Source organism: Sitodiplosis mosellana, unplaced genomic scaffold, assembly GCF_009176505.1.
Source record: "Sitodiplosis mosellana isolate CC-2019 unplaced genomic scaffold, AAFC_SMos_1.0 Smas_scaffold_2557, whole genome shotgun sequence".
Classification (NCBI taxonomy): domain Eukaryota; kingdom Metazoa; phylum Arthropoda; class Insecta; order Diptera; family Cecidomyiidae; genus Sitodiplosis; species Sitodiplosis mosellana.
The window spans coordinates 5,269-12,793 of record NW_022597799.1 but is presented as its reverse complement, the minus strand read 5'-3'; the positions used below and the strand labels follow the sequence as shown (position 1 = coordinate 12,793).

The 7,525-nt window shown below is 37.4% G+C and overlaps 1 long non-coding RNA gene across 1 annotated transcript; it reads right to left on the bottom strand.

Annotated features, from left to right (window-relative positions):
- Positions 1–1,157: 1,157 nt before the first annotated feature.
- Positions 1,158–2,383, bottom strand: LOC129571469 (uncharacterized). The gene is made up of 2 exons (XR_008688285.1): positions 1,697–2,383; positions 1,158–1,580 (listed from the first exon to the last, which is right to left on the bottom strand). It is a non-coding gene; the product is annotated as an uncharacterized LOC129571469 (long non-coding RNA).
- Positions 2,384–7,525: the final 5,142 nt, after the last annotated feature.

The window sequence follows — 7,525 nt, the reverse complement described above, 5'->3', positions numbered from 1 at the left end:
AACAGTCAATAACAGTATTTCGTTTAAACTTTTAATACTATTGGTATACAACGGTTCTATTACATGTTCTTGCACCAGTTGGCGCTTCTGGGCTCATTTATATGAGAACTGTCAAGAAGGCGCAGTGTCGCTTTTTTGGAGATGGGTGATACACTCGAGCGCTTCCATTTGTCAGGGAAATGGCCAGTCGACAATGATTCATTGAAGATCTCGGTGAGTGGAGCCGCCAAATGACTCGTACAATTCTTTAGTATCAACCGATGCATACCATCGGGACCCGTACCTTTCTTGGTGTTTATGGCTTATAGCTCTTCAAGCTTAGTTTACAGTTCACCATGCGAAAAAAATTCTCGCGCAAAAATTTTTGCATGCAAATTTGTTTTGAGGTGAATGCTAATTTTTTTTGCATGGTCGGTTTAGACATGCAAGAAATTTGTATTCAATTTATTTGCATGGTTGGTTTATACATGCGAAAAACTGTCTGCTCACAATCCTCTTGAGCAAAACAAATTTGACGTTTCTCCGCATTGTAAATGACAATCAAGTTAAGAAAAGATAAAATTTAGTTGCTCTTCAACGTAAATTGATTATTTTGATGATAATTAAGGATTTTTTTTGTCAAAAAACGAAAATGGATAGTGACGATGATTTAGTAGTTGCAATGATGGGGATAACGTTGATTCTGTCCTTAGTAGTTTTACAACGGCGAACAGTGGTACAGCAGTTTCGGGAGAATCCGTATTTGTCTACACGACAATAAACTGGCCGATTTTTCACTGCAGTGAGTTTTTATAATGACTGTGATATAGCCATCCATTGAGTTGGTGATTGTTTTTGACCTGTTATTTATTCATAATGGAATGTAGTTACTCTTGTCAATCTACGTAAAAATCAAACCAAACTCAATTGTATAAAAACAAAAGATCAAGTTTTTCATGACTCTTGGAGTCATTTTTCTGCAAAACTGAATATTCAGTCAGATTTTTAGCGGTGTAAATAAATAAATAAATATCACAAATGAGACTCCATAATTTTTTAGTCATTTCAGAGATGGTCGATCCAATTCTTGAATGATTTCGAGTGGAATGGTCGATATGTGGAGCAGTAAATCTTACATATTTTATTGTTAGACATTTTTTACTGAATATTATATACACTTACCAATAACAGTACTTTCAGCTATTTCTTTAGCTGCATGTGCGGCTGCTGCTGCCGGACCACACTGCAATATTTCTGAGAGTGATAACGTTGAAGCAATTAGTTGACGTTTTTCTTCAAAGTTCAGATAATCCAATGAATTGGATCGTTGAGGTGTAACAATCGTAACCGATCGGTGCACCGAAAAAATGTTTTCATGGTGTGGACTGCTGTTGTTAATCATTTTAGAAGCCTGATCTTGCACGGACATGGTCGTATGCCCAGTAGAATAAATGTTTTATCAATGACGTCAAAAAAATATTTTTGCACTCTTGTAATTTAGTAATAAAGATGAACACCAACATTTGTATGAGTCACAAAGTTCCACTCTGTTTTATTGGGCATTAAATTCATCGTAATTATCATTGTATTATTAAGGATTGCTTGAAAAAAAAAATTATATGTATTAGGGTGTTTTTCATAACCTTATAAAGAAAAATCATAGATTTCAAATTAAATAAAAAAGAATTTTGTATCAAATGATGTTAACACAACTCACACTTCTCGAAGCGAAAAAACTGTCTGTTTCGAAAACAGTAGAATTTCGTAAAATCACTCAAAATCACACAAAAGATAATTGTCCAGAAAAGTTAAACATATTTCGCAGAATAATAATAATAATTTCGGTTTCCATTGAAAACTGTGAACAAACATCTTAAAAGAAATTGGATCCAATTTCATTGGTTTCACATGAGGCGTGATTTTGGGACGAAACGCAGAGCTGACACTTCTCTTAAATTACTACAACACAACCGACTCATTTGTAGAGGTGTCAAAGGACACGGACAAAAATCAATGTCCGGGTGTCCGTCCGTCCGAAAACCAATAAATAAGTTCGGACGTGCGAAAAAAATTCAAAGCCAAAATATATTCAAGCCCAAAAAAAATTCAAAAGAAAATTGGATGAAGTTCGAACAAATACCATTGTCCGTCCGAAAAAAATTCGGACATTCCGAAGTCCGAATTTTTTTTCTTCGGTTTTTGGACATTTAGACCGGACTCTACTCATTTGCTAATGTGATTTGGTGTTGCATTATTTTGTTTACTTTGAATCCGTTTTGAGAACGTATTCCATGGAAAGACAATCACTGAGAAAGTGAACTTGCTCTGCACAAGATATTGGACGATGCAATTCAATGCTGAAGTCTTAGCCTCTGATTCAGCAATATTTATGCTTTGTGAGACCCGCCTTGACGGCACAATTGATTCTGAAGAAGTTTTTCCTCCGAATTTTCTTGTATATCGTTGTGATCGTTGGGATGACACCGAATCTAAAGGTGTCAAACGGACGGACTGTCCGTCTTTTTAGCCCGTCCGTCCGTCCGTCCAGGGCTCTTGAAATTTTTTTTGTCCGTCAGTCCGTTCAGAGCCGCTAGAAATTTTTTTCAACAACATTTCTGGCGACTCTGAACGGACGGACGGACGGATAAAAAATTTAGTTTTTCATTGATTTTTGACGTAAAAAATACAAAAAAAATTTTTAGTAACTGATTTGAAATCAGCCTCCCATTTGAAACAGCTCAAACCTATTTTCACGTCAAAAATAGGTAAATGTGGCTGGCCCCCCCATGTTGGAAAATTGTTGTTCTGAGATCATTTTCGTGAAATTTGGAGTTTGTGCTGACGCTATGCAAAACCTCAGAGTTTGTGCTTCAACTGGTTGCGAGCACAAACTCGGCAAAGTTGAAAATTTGAAGAAAAAATTTTTTTTGCAGGGCGGCTCCATCTCAGAGGCCGAATGTTGTTGTCCTGGGGTGGTTTTCATAAAATTTGGAGTTTGTGCTGACCGTATGCAAAGTCTCAGAGTTGGTGCTTCAACTGGTTGTGAGCACAAACTCGCCAAAGTTTGATTTTTGTCAAATTTTGTCGTTTTGTGGGGCGGCTCCATTTTAGACGACAAAACGCTTGAAAACTTGATCTAAAATCAAAAGTCGTGACGCAAGATATTTTTCCTTATTGTGAGTAAATTTTCACAATAGTGAATGCGAAAAACACTTTTGAACTTCGTACCCAGAGGTAATACAGCGTCCAAGCGTCACTCAAAATGATATCAGTCATTTTGAGTGGTAAATCCACGCACAGGAGCGTCACTCCATTTTAACCTCGTTGAGGTGATAACTGCTCATATTCATAACTCATACAATAATTACTCATTACCATACCACTCATTTTAGCTCATTCATACTTTTAAACTAACACACTCAAGACATTCTTACTTTCACTCGTGTTCTACCTTTCATGCTTCAAGTCTTTCATTCGCTTAATCACTTCTATGTCAACCGTAAATCAGAGAAGTCTCATTAAAGAATATTGAATTACAACTAAAAATATGTTGTTGTCCGTCGTTTGTTCTTATTGAATTGATTTATTGCCCAATGGGCCGATGTCGCAGTTGAATTCACTACATCGTCTAGAGGTTTTTCATCTGATATCACTACTTTTGTAAGGCAATTATTCTCGGAAAAAATACACTTTTGCCAGAAATATGTCTATTTTAAGGTCCTATCATTGGGAAATTGTAATTTTTCGGGTAAAACATTTGCATCCACATTTCGCAAGTTTTGTAAATAGCAAATGTCCACTTTCATTAAAAAAGTCCCATTTTCCCCTTATTGGACATTGTAAAATGTGATTAAATTTCAAAATATCCATTAAAAGAGTTTTGAAGTAATTTTAGACCCATTACTTCATTGAAACATATTAATTTCCAACCATCAAAGCTCTGGAAAGTGCATTTTTTATGTATCCCCCGAAAAAAAGTTCAATTCCATACATTCAGATGCCAAAATGCCGATTTAAGACCAAAATGACAACGAAATGGATACTCAAGTGTTCGTGGACTCCCATTATTTTCACGAAAAAATAGCAGTTTTCTAAGACCAAAAGGACGTCAGAGGTGTATTTCACGTGTTTTCCGAACAAAAATGTCATTTTCAGTGAAAATAGAGCAAGTTGAAAAATTCACTTCAATCCGACCTATTTTTCGACCATGAAATGGCCTCAGATCGCAGTGTGACCACTTTTAATAGATTGTTCGTCGAAAATTGAGCGGATATGGTCATTCGTGAGCCTTTTTCAGCCAGTAGATGCGTATTTTTGGCAGCAATTTCATAGTAGAATGCGACTCTTCGTACAAATTCCGTTCATTGATGAAATGCCTATGCCCAGAACTTCGAAATACGAATTTTCCCGGATATATGGCATATGCCATTTTGTTGGTATGGTTGCCGGCTACAAACGCTCAGTTTTTGGTAAAACATTGTAGGGCTGATTTTTGAGAAATCGCGTTTGGTGTGAAATTTAAGGGGGTCGATTTTTCATAAAAATCGACTTTTTTCTTTTATATCACATAAACATTGGCATGTATGTATGGAACTTTTTGAAGGTCTTCTCAAATAATTACGAGCTGACTTTACTCGATGGGTGTCTGAGTTGATCTAGTGTGCGAAATAAATACTTGAAAAAATCGTATAAATGCAGGCTAGTGAAGCCATAGCCAGCTCTCCTGTAATGCAAATGACAATCTGAGGACGGATTTCAACGTGTCTCGACACTAGCTACAACTAAGGCATATGCGCATCGGAAACCGAAGAAGGTACGGACAAACGAACGAACGCACATCCAAATCAATACTTTCATAGAAAATCAAGATCAAACTGCCAATACCCATAACTTTTTTGTTTTTAGACTAATCGGAGCGCTTGGACCGGCGTTGGAAAGGTGGCGAGGAGCAGCTTCTCTTGGACACCTCAGACCACCCCCTGGGTACCCCCTTCGTAAGATATGGGTATAGATTTGAAAATTTAGCGAAATTTTCCAACCGCTATATTTTTGCCTAGACCACACTTTAGGCAATGAGGATATGTTGTTTCCGACTTTTTGGGCCAAGACCTTTCCAACGGTACCTAACATGCCGGGGCCCAAATAGTGTCCTGAGAAAATAGCATACTTACTCTATATATACTCGTGACGCAAAAACTGGCATTATGATATTTGGCTTGAAATGCACAGTCTATGAAGCGTCACTTGTCGGACTACCGTCCTCCGTGATGATCTGGCGCAAAAACCGTCAGGAATTTACCTATTTTTTGGACTTTTTTCGATTTTTAAAATTTTTCACGACATTTTTTTTTTCGTTTTTCCTGGCAGTTTTCGAGAAATTTCAATGCGACTGAACATATTTGGGCATAAGAAGAGGTTTTACATTGGAATTTTTCAATTTTTTCCGATTTTTTGTAATTTTTTTGCAAAATTTTTGAAGTCCTATAACTTCTCAACGACTAGTAGAGCAATAGTGTCTGTGGCTTTAGTACTCCTCAAGACCTTTGCATACCATGTTCTAAAAGTACTAAAAATGTACTAAAATCTAGTAAATGTTGAAAACCGTAAAAATACCCAAAAGTAAAGGTTTTTCACAATTTAGTACTTAGTCATGTTTTTTCAGACAAAATATTATGCCGCATTTTGTGGGCGAACGGGTTGTCCGATTTGCATGTGCTACACATCGTTGGAACGGTCTTGGTTGGCGGAAGTCCGTAGGGGTTTTTTTTGGGACCATCTCGGCCCATCATGGTCATGTTAACACGATTTAATACCATTTCTCGAGTAGCGAATTTCCCCTTTTTCTCGGTTGCAAATGGGTTACTATAACTTAAATACAACTCCAAAGGTGTTGCAAGCCGATCTTTTTAACGTTACAATAACCGTATTGTAAGCTGTTTAGCCGCGAGGCGGGGCTTATTTGTAATAAATTGGTTATAATTCGGTTATAATTCGATTTTAGTTATGTTATTATATCGTTGCAATAGCCATGCTCATAAATCGCATACTGTCATATAACCAAAATATAACTTTTTTATAACCAAAGAAAGTTTCAATAAAGTTACTATCGAGTTTCAATTTGAATGTTCATTCTTCAATTCATTCCTTTCAACAGCATCATCATTTATTTCTATCACTGCCAAATTCAACTTGAGAAATATTTAATCTCTGGACAATTATATGTGTGAGAATGAAAATATTTTGCCGATTTTGAACATTTTCAAAATCAAAATTTTACAACGAATATCATTTTTTCGTCAATAGTGGCCACGATAGGCTCTTAAAATTCACGCGCCCTTCTAAAAGTGCAAAATATTTTTTTTCATTTTTTTTAATTTTTTCGTTTAACTATCTCAAACCATTTCAAATACGATTTATAATGACAAAATTATAATAATTTGCTAAAACGAACTCTATAACACATACGTGGAGAAAATGAAATCCTCGCTCAAGCATGACGCATCGAGATTTTGGCAATATGTCAATTCAAATAAGAGCACCTATAACAAACCAAAAGTCATGCAATTTGGTGATGTGCGCACAGCAAACTAAACTGAACCTGTTTGCTAATTTCTTCAGTAGCAACTACGATGACTCAACGACTCAAGGCGTTCAACAATCGCCTACCGTTGAGTCACACCAAACTGAGGATTTCCAGCTCGACATCAATTTCGTGCTTGAAGAGCTACAAGCCGTGAACACAAAGAAAGGTACGGGTCCCAACGGTATGCACCCGTTGATACTGAAAAACTGTGCAAGTCATTTGGCGGCTCCACTCACCGAGATTTTCAATGAATCATTGTCAACTGGCCATTTTCCTGACAAATGGAAACGCTCGAGTGTGTCACCCATTTTCAAAAAGGGGGCGAGATCGAAAATTGAAAACTATCGTTGCATTGCTAAGCTCCAAACTGTGGCGAAGTTCTTCGAGCATTTGGTGAACTTCAAACTTTTGTCTCTGGTACAGGACAAAATCACCAAAAAGCAACACGGCTTCATGAAGTCCAGATCCACTGCATCTAATCTCACCGAATCTACCTACTATGCCCAGAGAGGCATAAATTCCGATGCGCAAGTGGACGTTCTCTATACAGACTTCAGTAAAACGTTTGACAGAGTTAACCACAAGCGATTGATTCTGAAACTCACATCGTTCAACCTGCCAGACAATCTTCTTGCTTGGATCGAATCATACCTGTCGAACCGAACTCAATTCGTGTATGGGAGCAGCGATTCGAACGAATTCAACGTATCATCTGGCGTACCACAGGGTAGTCATCTCGGACCCACACTATTCCTGTTGTTCATCAACGACATAGTGGACGAAATGGACGACGTGTTCATTTCTTTGTTCGCCGATGATGTAAAAATCGCCAAAATCATCAACTCGAGCACGGATGCGGAAGTGTTACAGCGAGCCATCGACAAACTGAAGGTTTGAAGCGACGTAAACAATTTGCACCTGAACCTTGACAAATGTGCCGTCCTTACAATCACCACAAAAACG